Source organism: Papaver somniferum, chromosome 10 (assembly GCF_003573695.1).
Source record: "Papaver somniferum cultivar HN1 chromosome 10, ASM357369v1, whole genome shotgun sequence".
Lineage (NCBI taxonomy): Eukaryota > Viridiplantae > Streptophyta > Magnoliopsida > Ranunculales > Papaveraceae > Papaver > Papaver somniferum.
In genome coordinates this window covers 2072640-2085888 of record NC_039367.1, presented here as the reverse complement: position 1 = coordinate 2085888, position 13249 = coordinate 2072640, and the positions used below count along the sequence as shown (strand labels likewise).

General features: G+C 36.6%; 1 long non-coding RNA gene across 8 annotated transcripts; it reads left to right on the top strand.

Annotated features, from left to right (window-relative positions):
* Window positions 1-7487: 7487 nt before the first annotated feature.
* LOC113318272 lies at window positions 7488-11815 on the top strand. Of its 8 annotated transcripts, none has more exons than XR_003344388.1 (11): window positions 7491-7659; window positions 7856-7914; window positions 8050-8115; window positions 8284-8423; window positions 8546-8798; window positions 9159-9289; window positions 9398-9640; window positions 9735-10046; window positions 10152-10706; window positions 10968-11143; window positions 11457-11815. It is a non-coding gene; the product is annotated as an uncharacterized LOC113318272 (long non-coding RNA). The 8 variants fall into 8 exon arrangements; XR_003344387.1 differs by having other exon boundaries at window positions 7492-7659; window positions 9735-9998; XR_003344384.1 differs by having other exon boundaries at window positions 7488-7659; window positions 9735-10836.
* The last annotated feature ends 1434 nt before the right edge of the window (window positions 11816-13249 follow it).

Sequence of the window (13249 nt, the reverse complement as noted above, 5' to 3'; positions counted from 1 at the left end):
ATTTTGTATTCTGGGTTTTTAAACCCAGCTGAGCTTGTAACCGATCACGCTAGTTGAACTCGTTAGTGAGCCGAGTACCCAAATTCTAGGCCGAGATTTTGGACTCAGTTTCACCAAACGTTTTCAAACCAGCTGAGCCAAAGCAAACACAAAACCAACAGTGGGCTTGCTCCCATTCAAAAACCAAATTTTATTTTCTTTTTTTAAAAAAAAAAAACAAAAAAAAAAAAAAAAAAAAAAAATTCTTTTTCCTATCAAAACCAAATGTCTCCCGACAAAACCAAATTTTTCCCAAAAAGTCCAATCCCATTAAAAACCAAATTTTCTTGTAGATAATGTGTTAGTTAAATTTCCTTTTGTATATATTTTGTGCTCATCCATTGTGACTCCGAATATGTTGGAGTTTTGCCTTGGATAACGGAGTTTTAATTCTGCTTTCGCCGAAATCGGGTATTCTCTCTCCTTTTACTCTACTCAGCATGTCCCTTTCCATATGTTGCATTTTAATTCTTTCCATATTTTTAAACATTGAGGACAATATTTAGTTTAGGTTTGGGGGTATAGAGTGGATACCATGATAATATGCTATAATTGAAATCAAACTCCATCTTTTTGAAAAAATTGAAAAATTCCAAAAAAAATTTGAAAAATCAAAATTAAAAATTAAAAAATTAAAAAAATCATAAAAATGGAGCTCATTTACCTTGAAATGTTGACTCTTGTGCAAATATGTATTTTTATTAGGAGTCTTAGTCTAGATATTTAGGCACCCTGATTCTAGCACAATTCACATAGTGATAAGAAATTTGCACGCGCACGATCTACCAATACATGTATGGCCTCGATCTTCAAGGTGTTTGATAGGAAGTTACGATTGCCAATCACTTTAGAATACTGAACGAAACTTGACTAGCTTGTTCTTTGGTTGGTTGGGATAGAAGGTGGAGGTTACATTAAGAAAGACAACCATCGAATTTAACTGGGTGCATCAAAAAGGGCTACCTCTTGCAAAGTGTCATGTAATTTTTGTTTCCTTTTGTATATGTATCAAAACTGTTTCCTTATCAAAAAAAAACAAAAAAAAAAAAAAATCATGTATTTTTCAATTCCATTCTCTCTTGTTCCAAAAATAAAAGAGAGTAGTCAATGTAAATAAGAGTCATGTAAAGAGTCATCTTTTGTGTTTAATTGTAATAAGCAAGGAGGGTGTATGCCATTGATGTACAACGCGAGTAATTGTGAAATACCTCCAACTCATTCACAATTCTCGTAAAGTCTTTCGAAACACCCGCGAATCTCCTGCAAGCGAGTTTACTGTATGCCTTAAGGTGATTATATGTTGAGGACTGAACCTGTTGCTTTAAATTCCTAGTAAAGGGCAAGAACTGGCCATATAAGATAAGGGTTTGGATTTCATCACCGTTCCCTTTCTGCCCGCCTTAGGAAAACGAAACCAAACGCGTAAGCCTAAAATTTTGACTAGAAAGAGACCTATAGGGTAACGAGCTTAACAGGAAAGTCATTCGAAAAATATTGGTTACTCTTTTAAGCATACTTCAAAGTTCTTGATGGTTTCTGTAAGTTGAATGCGTGACTGCGCCGCCTTGTACCGGTGAGACTTTGGGTATCAAAGCTCCACTGAGCTTCCCTCGCCTCGATTCAACTTACTTTAACTCGGATTGATTCCATAGGGGTTTGCTTAAATTGTAACGAATTCCCTTTCGAAGGATTAAAAGCTGGTCTAGAACCAATCTAAGTGGAGCCATCATGCTTTTTGTTTGATAGAAATTTTTAGGTTTGATTTGGTGAAGTCAGCCTGCTGTGTGTTTGCTTAGAATCTCCCTTTCTTAGTACTTTTGTTTGTGTATGCCAAAAGCGCTCGAGTCCTTTACAGAGCGTGCTTGGAAAAGAGATAATTTTGGCCGTTTGATTAGTGACGAGCCTAAAAGATCTTCTTGTTGAAGAGGGGAGCTCGAAGACTCTTCTTTTGAGAGCCCCGTTTTTGGAAACTTCAGTTTTGAGAATCTGTCTCTTCGTGAGGAAAGTACCCCTAGTACTCCTGGTCCTTTGATAGTGCCAGAAATGACAACTTTGAAACATTTGTTAAACCCAACTAGGACCTCTCGTCCGTCTTGTATCAAGTTAGCTGAAACCAATGCAAATTATGAACTAAAACCTGGGACTTTACAGATGCTCCCAATATTTTTAGGGAAAGAGAATGAGAACCCCTATTTTCATGTTAGGGAATTTGAGGAAGTCTGTAGTACTCTGAAAATTAAAAACCTAAGTGATGATGCGTTGAAACTTAGGTTATTCCCCTTTTCCCTAAAAGATAAATCCAAATCTTGGCTGTATAGTTTGGCCTCTGAGTCAATTGAAACCTATGACCAACTTACTTCTGCCTTTATACATAAGTTTTTCCCAAGGCATAAAACATCGTCTATTAGGACACAAATCTGTACTTTTGCTCAACAAGAGGGAGAATCTTTATATAGGTATTTAGAAAGGTTTAATGACTTAATATCTCAATGTCCTCATCATGTTATAGAGAAGGTTAGGTTAGTTCAGATTCTCTACGAGGGTTTAGATTATTCAACAACAACCATGGTTGAGTCCTTCTGCACAGGTGGGTTTGAGAATAAAACAGTTGATGAAGCGATGACATTTTTGAATGAAATCTCCGATAAGACCCAACAATGGGAACATAGTAGTGAACCCCAGAAAACAATTCTTCTAAGTAGAGGAAATGTCAATAGGGTAGAAGGATCTTATGAGTCAGATGCTAAAATAGTTGCCATAGCCAAAAGGTTAGAAGCCTTAGAATTAGGTCAATCTAGTGGTAGTAGTGGAATAATTGAGCCTTTTTGGGAAGGCCATGCTGTTGAAGAGCAAGCCAATGCTCTTTATAACAACACTAGGTTTGATAACCGACAGAAGTTTGACCCATATTCAGAAACCTATAACCCTGGCTGGAGAAACCATCCAAACCTTTCTTGTTCTAAGGGCCAGAATCAAGGTCAGTCTAGTAACGCTCAGGTTCTAAGAATCTTTCAGCTCCGGCACAGTTTCAGTACCCTTCAGATAAGAAGATTATGAGTTTAGAAGAGTCTCTTGCTTTGTTAACTTGTAACACTAGGGAGTTTCAGCAATATGTTGCTCAAAGTTTTGAAGAGAATAAGAGAATAGGTCAGGCTAACTCTCAGGATATTTTCGAGTTGAAAACCCAGGTTAGTCAGATAAATGAGTCTTTAAGAGAAAGAGGTAAGTTTCCTAGTCAGACTCAACCCAACCCTAGAGGAATTAATGAAATAAGTGAAAGACCATCTGATCATGTGAATGCTATTAAGACCCTAAGGAGTGGTAGAGTGATAGACAACAAGGTTTCCATGCCTGATAGTGAACATGTTGTAGTTCACCCTTCTGAACCAGAAAATGAGGAGACTGATAGAGTCTCCAAAGAGACCAATGAGGGTCATGATGAGCCCGACTTTATTCCCAGAGCCCCATTCCCCCAGCTTCTAGTTCCGACTAAGAGGGAGTCCAACTTTAATGATATATTGGAGGTTTTTAAGCAGGTAACAATCAACATTCCACTACTAGATGCAATTAGGAAGATTCCATCTTATGCAAAGTTCCTTAAGGACTTGCGTACGCGAAAGCGTAAGCTTAGTGTCCATAAGAAATCCTTCATAGCTAGTCATGTGAGTTCTATTATTTAGGATACCACTACTTCTAAGTATAAAGACCCAGGGTCCCCTACCATTGCTTGTACAATAGGTAGGTACCGTGTTGAGAAAGCGTTGCTTGACTTAACAGCCAATGTGAACTTACTTCCATACCATGTGTACCTTAAGCTAGGACTTGGTGAGATGAAACCTACCCAGATGACACTTCAGTTAGCTGATAGGTCCGTTAAAATTCCTCGTGGTGTGATCGAGGATGTTCTCATAGAGGTTGACAAGTTTATTTATCCAGTGGATTTTATTATCCTAGATACCCAACCTGTCCATGACCCAGAGAACCAAATACCCGTGATTTTAGGTCGCCCGTTTTTAGCTACATCCAATGCGATCATTAACTGTCGAAATGGTATTATGAATTTGTTTTTTGGTAATATGACTATTGAGATGAACATTTTTAATATTAGTAAGCTACCCTATGAACTAGATGACTCGAGCATAGAAGAGGTGAACATGATAGGAACATTAGTCGAGGAGTCATTACCAAACACTTTGTTAGAAGATCCATTAGAGAAATGCCTAGCTCACTTTGGGATTGATTTTGATGATGATAATGTGATCAATGAGGTGAATGCTTTGTTAGATTTAACCCCTTTGTTAGATACTAGTAATGGATGGAAACCTAAGTTCGAACCACTACCAGTTTCTAAGTCTACCCTAGTTTCTTCTTTAGAAGAGCCTCCTAAGTTGGACCTAAAACCATTGCCAGATACCCTGAAGTATGTGTTTTTAGGTCCGTCTGAGACTTTACCTGTGATTGTTTCTTACGACTTGGATAGAGATCGGGAAAGTAGGCTTGTAACCGTCCTTCAAAACAACAGGGAAGCTTTAAGGTGGACCCTAGCAGACATTAAGGGTATACGTCCTACTGTTTGTATGCATCAGATCTATTTAGAGGAAGACACCAAACCTTCTAGAGAGATGCAACGTCTACTAAACCCCAATATGAAAAAAGTAGTTCGAACTGAGGTTCTTAAGCTGTTAGATGCAGGCATTATATACCCTATTTCAGACAGTAAGTGGGTCAGCCCCGTTCAGGTTGTTCCCAAGAAATCTGGTATTACTGTAGTCCAGAATGATAACAATGAGTTAATCCCGACCCGAGTGACCACAGGTTGGCGTGTTTGTATTGACTATAGGAAATTGAACAAGGTCACTAGGAAGTACCACTTTCCCCTTCCCTTCATCGACCAGATGCTAGAGAGATTAGCTGGACATAGTCACTATTGCTTTTTAGATGACTACTCTGGATATAATCAGATCGTTATTGCCCCAGAAGACCAGGAGAAAACCACTTTTACCTGTCCCTTTGATACCTTTGCATATAGACGCATGCCTTTCGGGCTATGTAATTCCCCTGCGACTTTTTAGCGTTGCATGATGAGCATATTTTCTGACATGGTAGAACGGTTCTTAGAGGTTTTTATGGATGATTTTTCAGTGTTTGGTTCGTCTTTCGATGAGTGGTTGCATCATTTGTCAGTAGTTTTGACTAGGTGTAAGGAAAAGAATTTAGTGCTTAATTGGGAGAAATGCCACTTCATGGTTCGTTCAGGAATTGTTCTAGGGCATATCGTATCTTCGAAGGGTATAGAGGTAGATAGAGCCAAAGTTGACCTTATTAAAACTTTACCGGTCCCAAAAACCGTAAGAGATATTAGGTCATTCTTAGGGTATGCTGGTTTTTATCGTCGATTCATTAAGGATTTTAGCTTGATTTCTAGACCTCTTTGCAATTTGCTTGCAAAAGATGTTAAGTTTGTCTTTTGATGATGCTTGTTTAGAGGCTTTTGAGAATCTTAAGTCATTACTCACTACCGTCCCCATAGTCCAGGAACCCAACTGGAACCTACCCTTTGAGATCATGTATGATGCTTCAGATTATTCTATTGGTGTTGTGCTAGGTCAGCGAGAAAAAAAGTTACTTCATGTGATTTACTATGCTAGCAAAACTCTGAATGATGCCCATGATATCACTACAATAAAACTTGGAATTAACGACTACTTTCTTACCAACTTCAGTCGGCGGAACTCTCAAGCGACAACTTTTGGTAACCAAAAACAGCTCCAGCTGGTAGATATCTCTAACCACCAGTTTTCCAGCAACGACAATTGGTTGAACTCTTTAGCAACGCTGACTTAACAATCAAAATATCATATTTGTTGTTACTATCCTCCAGACACCATGGTTAGGTAACCAAAACGTACCATAGAAGGTATACATTTTTTGTCACTCGTCTTAGCCACCGGACAACCCTGTTGGTAGACACCTAATCCAACCATCAGATTTCTGGCATTGCTAGTATATTTCGACAACTATTGTCTGGCAACGAAAAAGTATACTAGAAGCAATATATTTCTAGCAAGTGTATTTAGCCACCAAAATTATCTGTCTGTGGACACCTTTACCAACTGTAAAAGTAAATACATGGCTATTAAACATTGATGAATAATGAATGGAATTTTATGAGGTTGATAAAACCAACGATATCGAGTGAGATTAAACATAGCCTAGAATCTAGATTCATATAGATCAAGATATTTTTTTTTCCCGAAATGATATGTTATTTAAGCAATTATCGAATTCATCTTTCATTTTTCTAATTCATTTTTATATATATTCGAACTTTTGTATACTTGAAGGTCAATAAAAATATTCTTAGTTATTCTTATTTATATACTAATATTCTTTGAGTTTTTAGCTTATCAAAGATTGATGAATAAACTGAATGCACCAGTTCATTTTAGCACCAAAAGAACCAAATATATTTTTCACACATTTCTCTTAATCCGTATGATTCCCGAACGGATTTTCAATTGCCAAAATTTTTGTTTCATCCACACGACCATCATTACCCACCATTCAAAATTCGATACTACGTGGTTTGATCGATGGTTTTCCATGGGGCAGTTACACACTACATTTTGGCTTGGGGGCTTGTATCTATTGTATACTGTAAAACAAAGCTATATAACATTTTGACTTAGAGATCCATATACATGGCACTACAAAATATTGGGTATACTCTGATATTTTCATAGGATGATTTTACAAAGTAATCTAATTTTAGAATTGAATCGATCTTATGAAATAGCCTAAGCATTTATATACCACGTGTTTTCATACTGCTTCAAGTGCATTTTAGAATTCATTAATTATCGATTCGATTTTTCATTTGTTTGATTTATTCTGATTAATGACCTCTTCCACTAAGCTAGAATCTTCATAATAACCCTAGATCAATAGATTCCTGTCATTTCTTCTTCATCGAGACATTGTACTTACATATTTTTGTCGTGTTATCCTTAATGAACTTTTACCCTAAGTAAAATATATGCTGGAACACGAAATCTACCATCATTATATTTCAAAACTTTATCTAGTCGAAAGTCGGAGACAATTATCGTATAAATTTTTCATTTTTCCAATTCATTTTTGTGCATATATTCGATTTTTTATATAATTGATGGATGATGATATCCAAAATTATTCTAATTTATATAATATTTTTTCAAGTTTTTCCATATATCGAAGGTTAATAAATAAACCGAATACATAGCACAAAAATAAGCAGGCACTTCCTCAATCCGTATGAGAATCTCAGACAAAATCTACACCGTCCAAATGTTTTGGTAATTCAACGGCCAAAAATTCAATAAAATAGGAATCTCTCATCCTCATCCATATGGCCATCCTTATCCTTATCCACTTCACCCTCTATCACAACCACAAAACTTTGTTTGCTAAACCTAATTTCATTTCTCCGCCTTTGCCTCCATCTCTCTCGCTCTTCATTTCTCTTTCTTCTTGTAACTCCCAGACGAGATCGAAAAAACCTAATCCTAAAATACCCATTTATGTTTTTTTGATTCCCTTGCGTATTCTAAGTGTTTGACATCTGAACTAGATACGAAAATGGTAACTCTTCCACTTTTCTTCTTTTCCCTTTTTCTTTGTCACTTAATCTCTGCCTTTTGGTTTTACTTCACTGATTCACTAGTTTGATTTTGATTTCTATATTTTGTTGCTAGATCGTTTGCTTTTCATAAGTTACGGTTTTATTCAAGAATTGAGATAGTGTTCTAACTGGGTTTGGTTGTTTTGCGGATTTCAGGGATTCACCAACATAAGAAGAAGTATCTGAAGATTCACAAGCAATTAGGCAATTTCGTGGTTCTTTTTATGATTACTTCTATTTCCTTCTGATTTTGATTTTGTACCGTTTGATTTTGTTTTAATTTTGGGGGTTTTTGTGAAAAAATAAACCCTAAGTTTTTTAATTTGGGTTTGTACTTATATTTGTTTCAGATGGAGGTTAGATTCTTAATGAGGTTTATAAAAAGGGGTGAGAAGTGAACTGGAGAATTTATTGAGGTAATTAACAATTGCCTTCTTAGTGATGCTTTATCTAATTAATGTTTGGGCTTGGTTCCAATTTTAACTTGAGTTTTTGTTTTGGTTTATAGTTACAACTTTCTTTATAGTATGAATTCAGCTTTGCTTTCAGTTTTAGATCGTCAAATCGTTGTTGTTTGTGTGTAGGAAATGAGGTGGAAGATAGTATGGATATTAAGGATTGTTTTCCAACTCAAAATTATTTGTAAGGAGGAGAAAAATGAAGGGTTGGCGCTCAATAACTAAGGGGTCTTTTCACTAACAGCAAGACACGAACAACAAAAGGGGTAATAGTTCCTACCTTTTGTAATATGTACATAAATATTTCGGAAATGGTATCATTGGTATGGTCTGAGCCATTTTGCAAGTAGAATTTGATAAATAAAATGGTTATCTGTTTCTATTGTAGGTTGATGTAGGCTAAGATAAAGAGAAAGCTGGTTTCAGCACTTAGTGATGTTGGACCCCATTGTCATGAATTCCATTGTCCACGAGATTCATAACATGGATAAAAGTAGAAAACTGCATCTTCATGTATGTTTTATCTTTTATTATTCACCATATTTGTTGAGATATCTCGAAAGTCGCTAGTAGTGCTATCTACTTCATGCATCATGTTCTGGCTAGTTTCTGGAGCTTTTGGATATTGGTGTCCAGTACCTGTAAGACCTTTTCCTTGTACCCTGTAATGTGGCAGCTTTTGAACTGCTGTTTACCATGTCCTCCTTTGGTTATGGTTGACTCCATCTGGTAGGGATGTGTAACACTAACAGAGTTCAATTAATGTAGTTTCATTTGTTGCTGTTGTTATGTGTCAATCATTTGCTACAGAATGTTGATATTAAAGTGCTCAAGAATTTTTATGTTGAAACTTGGGATCATCTGTTGATATTTAAACTATTCCAGTCTCTCTAGCCCCAGAAGCAGTTCTTATCTATTGATATCCGCTTACAGCCATAGGGGTGTCATTTCATTTGTTGGTTTAAAGTATTTACATGAGTCATTGACTTTGATATTTGTAGGTACTGATTCTTGATACTGAAATTGGTGTCTACATGAACTTATTAAAAGCAATGCTTTGTTGTTATTGATGTTCGCATAAACTTGTTATCATAATGTGCTTAGTCACCTTGAAGTTAATAGATTATTGAAGGTTCATATCTATTTTCACAATGTGAATTTTTGTTCATATAAAAGCGTTTTTCTGGAATTTAAGAATTCCCCCCCAAGGCCTAACTGATGTTCCTGTTTCATGTGCCAGGTCCATCTTTGTATATGTTCTGAGGGAACGTATCAAGAAGGGGTTACAGTTGTATTCTTCTGAGCCTACAGAACCATATCTGTCATCTCAAAACTATGGAAATAATATGGTTTGTGGATGACAGTGACACCAATGTGTATTGTGCAACTATCCACAAAATATTTGAAGGGAATCACATGACAAACCCATCAATGGTGCTATTTTTTAATTCAATCCAAGGATTGGGAAATTGTGTTTCTTAAGGTACGATTTCAACTATTTTGCTGATTTGTTGTGTTCACTTTTGATCTCAGTGTATATACCTCATGGTCCTAACAAACATATTTGGTTTCTATAGGTCATCCACAAAAGTGTGTGGGCAGGGTAGAAACGTCTCGACCAGCTTTCCAAGTGCAACACTTCTGAGGAAGTAGCTGCTCTTGTGCGGTCCTTGCTAGTTGAAGAGCAGCCAAAGCAGATGATTGTCACTTGTAAGGGAATGCTTGACCCTCTGGAGGTCCGCTTTCTTGATTTCCCCAATGTGTTTATCGAAGGCAGTGAGTTGCAGCTTTCGTTCCAGGCTTGCTTGAAGATTGAGAAATTTGGTGATTTAATTCTGAAGGTGACTGAACTACAATGCTTCTGTTAATTTCTTCGATGACTGGATGAAGTTAAGTCGCGCTTCATATGTTTTTGTGTTCAACCAATGGGAATATTATGTGTACGTGTTCTGTTTTCGTGCAAACAAGGGACGACTAAGAATTCCTTAATGCAGGTGAAGGTTTCTTTGAGGGATCACTCTCAGATTATGCACAGAAGAAGAATGTGAACGGATCTGCACTGACCCTCTGTCTGGGATTCGTGATATTATTCTTGGTGTTTAGATTACTCCACCCTCGTAACAGTGTCAGCAGATACAAGAGATTGAAAAGCAACAGAATTAATCAAGCTAGTTGACAGCAGTCACAACAAAGATTGAAAAGCAACAGAATTAATCAAGCCAGAGCATGATTTCTTGAACGACCTGGAGCCGCTTGGGTTTATGGACTCCTTCATATCTTCTCTAAATTTTAATTTGAGTTGTTTGTAGTGTCCCTTCAATTTGTTGAACTTAAATTTCATGAGGAAGTTGTTAATGCAAGTGGTAATACTTACATAGTTAAAGAAGGGGCTCTTACTGTGTCATTTGCCTTATCGAGGAGGACGACACTGTCTCAAACTTGGGTTACTGCAGGAATTTTCAGTGTAGAGGTGGTGTTGGATGATGCTCTCATGAGGGAGCACACAACTCGATAGAAAGATGAGCAGAACATAAAAGAAAGCGATGGAGGTAGTTTACATTTTACTCAAACTAAGTAATTACATTGAAGGTTTAAAGGGATGGAAGGCTTTTTTATGTTTTTAGTGGTAATTATCTTTTCATGGATCATTGGGGAAATATTTCACTGGATCCGAATGAGGTAGGTTTTGATGATAACTAGGAACCTTAAACTTTTGATACATCAAACACCTGTTAAATTCTTTCAAGTCAACGACTCTCTTTTCAGGTACAAATAGTCTGACTTATGTTTCATTGTTGTTTCCTTTTCAGGTAGTTTAGATTTGAAGGAATTGGAGAGGAACACGTAAATCTATAGTTTGTGTGGTGGCTCCAGTGAAGAAAGCTGAATCAGCAGCCAAGAATGCTCCTCAAGCAGTGAAAAGACGGGTAGACAACAAAGCCAAGAAATCTGAGATGAAGACGGTACTCACTCCTCTAATTTACTGGTAACTTCTTACAATTTTGATTACATTTTCAGATTTTGGGTGAAACTACATTAGATTTGATCCTGAATTTGTAATTCATTAATGTTCATCTGGACAATGATGTTTAACCAGTGGTGCAATGTTGTGCGTGTATCAATTTAATGATGCATGGACACAGAAATATGCACATAGGTTCTTTAAAAATACTCAAATTGTTTTGCATGGAATGTAAGCATGTGGCCCTGGTGATTTTGCATTTTTCAGAAGCATTTTTATGAGAACTAAACAAATTGTATCATCTGTTGAAATAATACTTCATTACTTCGGATTACAGGCTCATAAGATCATCCATCAAATGGATGTTGAAGGTCTAAAGAAGGTGAACAAGGACAAAAAGTTCATGCTTGAAGTCCCTTGGTTGAAAAGCTGAAAGTGTCGAATTGATGTGGCTGCTGATCAATTGCTTTCTCATTTGGGTGGCCATTTCTGAGACATCCTTGGGAGGTGCAAGTGCAAGGTTAACTTGCTGTATACTTGTGTAAATTCTTTGTAACGTATCATTGTTCAAATATGTTCTAATTGTAGTGATTGGAAATAACGAATAAAAGCAAATATCTGAATAAAAGAAATTCTGAAGTTATTGTGGTTTATTATTTTATTACTGAATAATACTCTACCAGCACCTTAAGCAGCTCAACTGGTAACGGTGAAACACTTGAGCAACTCAGTTTGTACTAGCTTAAGCCATTTTTCAAAGGCACCAATTGCATATTCGACGACTAAAGCACCTACCAACTAAACATTTGATGGCAACAAATCTTTACCAGCGACACATTAAGTAATTACAAGACTTCACGACTGTTTATTCTGTGGCTGGAGACCTTGAGCAGCTAAGATTTCAGTGCCCAGAACCCTCAACCAAAAACCAAGCAACCAGATATTTAGCGGGTAAACACATTAACCAACAAAAATTAAGTGGATAAAACACTCAACAATCCAAACGTTTGCGGATAAAATCCTGTACCCTCAAGCCGAAATGCATAGAGCAACGAATATCAGTGGGTTAAATACTTTATCAACTGACAAGTTCTATAGTTGTCCACATCCACCAACAATGTCCAAGTCTTCAACAACGAATATTTTTGTGCGTTATATATTTCACCAACAAATACTTTATATGTTCTACCAACTACAACCAGTGCTTACTGAAAAGTTGTGCCAACCCGGAATTGTGTCGCTTCGTTGAATTTGAAAGATATTTGTACCAACAGAATGGCTGGTAAAAACCTTTTGCAAATAATCATTTACCCACTGAGCATATCCGTTGCCATGTCGGCTGTTACAGAGCTCCATCCACTCAAAACGGCCCTGTACCAACCGATTCGGGATAGTCGCTAAAGTCCAATTTTCTTGTAGTATATGCACTAGAATTAATTAATTGATGAATCTATATTAGCAGGTAATCTATCTAGGAGCATTATATTTATTCGAGAATCGAGGTATGAGATAGTAGAAGCATCATACTCGTTCTAGATGTTTATTCAGCATAGTCAGGGAACATTTGCGACACCTTGAAGACGTTATTACTCTATACTAGTGTTCAATCAAACTAGGAGTCGTCCAATCATTCTCGATTCTATACATAAGTGAGTACTGGTATTTCTCAGTACAAATGATGAAATATGCAGAATGTTGAAAAACTCATCTGGGAGGCTTTGATAATTTCATTCATCCATGCTCTGAAGAGTATACACACTCAGTCAGAGATCACCGTGACATGAGCGTTCATGTCTAAATTTTAAAATATGAATTTATTATATTCGTCTGAAGCTAGGTCAGAAATATACAAAATTATGATTTTACAATTATAATATTCGTCAAAAATCCACTATCAACATTAAGTCCTCTGCTTATTGCCGGAATTCCGTAGAATGATGATTTTTTTAATCATAAACGAAATAATTAATTGAACTTACTCATTAAATATGTTATTAGAATCGACTTGCTGCAATAATGTCATGTATGAGCAATTGTTTGATTGATGATCCACGCAATACGAGTCGTCAGGTGAGCGTGAATTGATGAAGCACAACTGATTTGGGTGGTGGAGTTTGGTAGGTAACACTT